We start from the raw sequence: 3,421 nt of genomic DNA, 5'->3' as shown, positions 1-3,421 counted from the left end.
TACCACTTAATTATCTGCTACCGCGCTTCAAAGCTCAAGCGCATGTCCACCATGTTGAAGTTACTTCCTTGTCACTGCTGCAACCTGTTGAAGAAACATAGCATTAATTTCTCACAGATATTTAACCATTTTTTTGATGGACCCTGTATGAGAGATTTTACAGGCTGTCTCACAAGTTGAGAGTATAAATTACATGGATGATATATCATCCTAAACTGGAGAACTTTAGGTAATAAATTAACAGTTCACAATTTTACCTTTTGAGAGTAAATGTGTAGAGTATATGGCGGAGTATATGTGTAGACGTTGATGTAAAATAACATTCTGCTTTATTTTATATAATGTTGGAATCTACTACGACTGGAAGTCATATAGAAAATAATTTATGTCTTCATGTTTTCCACTTACTCTTACATACCTTGTCACTTACTAACATTAAAGTTAGCATAAGTGAAGTGTTTACATTGTTTTGAAAAACAGATTGCTCTTTGGTCCAGTGTTGGGTTTCTTCCTAAGTGTATGACATCTTTGATGATGTGTTCTGTACTGAGGTTCGCATGTTAATTCAGGGTTTTTCAAGTGCTTCATCATTGAATTAAGAAACGCTATATGGACTTTTGGCTCAGAATTAAATGGAGAGGTTGCCTTGTGCCATGATGATTTGTGATGGTTATGTACTGTATCACATGTGATTACAATTTCACAGTGTAAGGTATACATTGATTACTAAGTATTCGATTGTCGTCGTGATGAGGTATTGTGCGTAATATTTTTCTGTGGTATGCAGACACCGAATTCGAGTCTCGGTCAGGCACACAGTTTTAATCTGCCAGGAAGTTTCGTACCATAAGGTTGTTTGTTAACAACTGAAACCGGTTGTGCAATAAATTTTGGTGTAATACAACCGTGTGCATCATGAATTTCAAACATTTGTTGACAGCTATAAACCATCGCCTCCTCAAAGTAATATAAAGTTTATCATGATGTCTTACGTAATTCTGTGGACAGTTTCGGTGCAAGTGTGTAGGACTTCATACTTGTTCAAACCCTGCGAATAATTCAGTCCATTGTACTGGTATGAATATCTGGTACCTAGGACACAACGTCTGCAAAAGATCTCATAGTCCTACTTGGCACGTATCCCGCCAATCTACAAATCCGAAAAGGAGGTCCAGAACACTGGTTCAGAATTGATGATTAAAAAAGTAACAGCAATGACTGCTAAACTAATCTCTGAAAAGAAAGAGTAAAAACAAGGCTGACGGATAAATGGAAGGACGCGTGGGAGAGCACCAGTACAAGGAGAAAAGTATACTGTATTCTCCTAGACGTCTGGAAACGTTAGAAAATGAATCATCTAATTCCATGGAAGGGAATGATCCATATTCTGGTGGGACGAGTATCTCATCACAATTATCTCTGCCGGCCGGGGTGGCCGAGCGGTTCTAGGCGCTACAGTCTGGAACCGCGCGACCGCTGCGGTCGCAGGTTCGAATCCTGCCTCTGGCATGGATGTGTGTGATGTCCTTAGGTTAGTTAGGTTTAGGTATGTCTAAGTTCTAGGAGACTGATGACCTTGGAAGTTAAGTCCCATAGTGCTCCGAGCCATTTGAACAATTATCTCTATGTATTGAAGAAAATAGAATGCATTTACGAAGGAACTGGAATTACTGAATACGTAGTGATAGAGTGCCTCAATCAGAGACATACAGTTGATGCAGAGAGGTCGTGATTTGTATGATATTGTACATGACAAAGAAGCAAGTCCTATTCTGATTGTGAGACACACAGACATACATTCCAGGAGAGAGGCAAAGAAGTATCATTACACAGGAAGCAACATTATGCTCGTTAACACGTAATACTTTTATATCACTGTGCAGAGGTGATAACGCTCAGAAATTATGAACGATCGTATGACGTTACAAGGGTATTCCAGAAGTCTACATGCTTATATTTTCATCCTCAGTCTAAAACACGTCCTATTTCGAGATCAGCTAACCAGGTGATAATTCTTGCCGCTCGAAACCATACTTCATTAACCACAGGAAAGGGTATACAAACTGGCCATTCATGAGACTTTATTTCCTCAACAAATCTATCTTCACCTACTTACTTTGCCAATTATTACGATTTTGCTTATTAAATGAAGGTGTACTTGAGGGAATTTTCGAGTTGGGGTGTGTGTAAACCCTGTTGAAGCGCGGTGGAATGGGTTGGGGGGCCTTTCTCTGGGTGGCGACTTTTATAACGTTTAACTCATTGATTGGCTGCTTGTAAGAGGTTTCAGCGTGCCTTGTTGAGTTTTTGAGGATAGTTATTAGCTGCTGTCAGATCCTGCCACTATTGTTCTGCTGACTAGCGGACCGGAAGCAATGGTCTTACAGGGGCTCTGGCGTGAAAATGTATTTGTGATTATCCAATTAGTATTTTTTATAAGGCTGTGCTGATTTTAGTCAGTTTGAAAGATAAAATGAAAATTACCTTCGCTTCTCTGCACAGTGTTAGGGCCGCTGATCCACCTTCCCTTTGGCGACTTTTCACTTTCCATCGTAGTGCATGGTGGGAATGCAGCCGTGTGATGAATTTCGATTTCAAATGAGTTAACCACTGGCTGCAAGGACGGCATTTTAATTTCCTTATTTCATAAATGTTTTCGGAACTACGCGCCTCATCTTCAGATGTACCTTACAATACACATGTGTTCGACGTTCAGAACGGTTTTTTTCCCGGACCACAGAAGGTTTAACCTCATATCAGATCCGCAAACGTGCAAGAACGTCGTCCACAACACCAAAAAATGACACTTCTATGATCAGCAGCAGTATTCGTACACCAAAAATTATTACAAATTTTTTTCTATGAGGGATGCAGGGCAGTCAATATCCCAGGTAGCATGAGTGTTGGAGCTGTGCACACTGGCTGGCGGAACCTCGAGTGTAGCCCCTCCATAGAAGTCTATCTTGCCTAAATTATGACATCTCAGTTTACTTACCTTGTTTTCGCAGTAAATATATCTATAACCGCGTTACAGTTCTGAGGTGCTCCACAGACTTCAGATTTGTGTTGACGGTTTGTAAGTTTCTTTGTATGTAACAAAGAGATATCTTATTTAACGATCATTCCTCTCATTAAAAAGGACTACTTTCTACTGCTTTGCGCTGTTAAGTATGCACAGTTCAGTATTTGCCTGCCCAGCTCTTTTAGTTCAATGTGTGTCCATGTGCTCAATTTGACACTTTTTTCTTGGACAGTCATGAATCAAATTTGGAAGGTTACTGTCAACAGCCTTTAGGTAACGTATAACATGCATATCTGAACCATCAGCTATTTCTATTTTACACCCAGACATTGAAACGCGTATGTACTCGGTAGCAGCGATGGCGAGGCATGACAGAATCTCTGACCAGAGAGTTTTTTT

General features: G+C 40.1%; 1 non-coding gene across 1 annotated transcript; it reads left to right on the top strand.

Annotated features, from left to right (window-relative positions):
* The first annotated feature begins 1,425 nt into the window (after positions 1 to 1,425).
* Positions 1,426 to 1,509, top strand: Trnas-gga (transfer RNA serine (anticodon GGA)). Its single transcript is given in 2 exon segments — positions 1,426 to 1,465; positions 1,475 to 1,509. It is a non-coding gene; the product is annotated as a tRNA-Ser (tRNA).
* Positions 1,510 to 3,421: the final 1,912 nt, after the last annotated feature.

The sequence above is a fragment of the Schistocerca nitens genome, chromosome 9 (genome assembly GCF_023898315.1).
Source record: "Schistocerca nitens isolate TAMUIC-IGC-003100 chromosome 9, iqSchNite1.1, whole genome shotgun sequence".
NCBI lineage: Eukaryota > Metazoa > Arthropoda > Insecta > Orthoptera > Acrididae > Schistocerca > Schistocerca nitens.
Note: the sequence above shows the minus strand (reverse complement) of the source record. Positions and strands in the feature narration are given on the sequence as shown.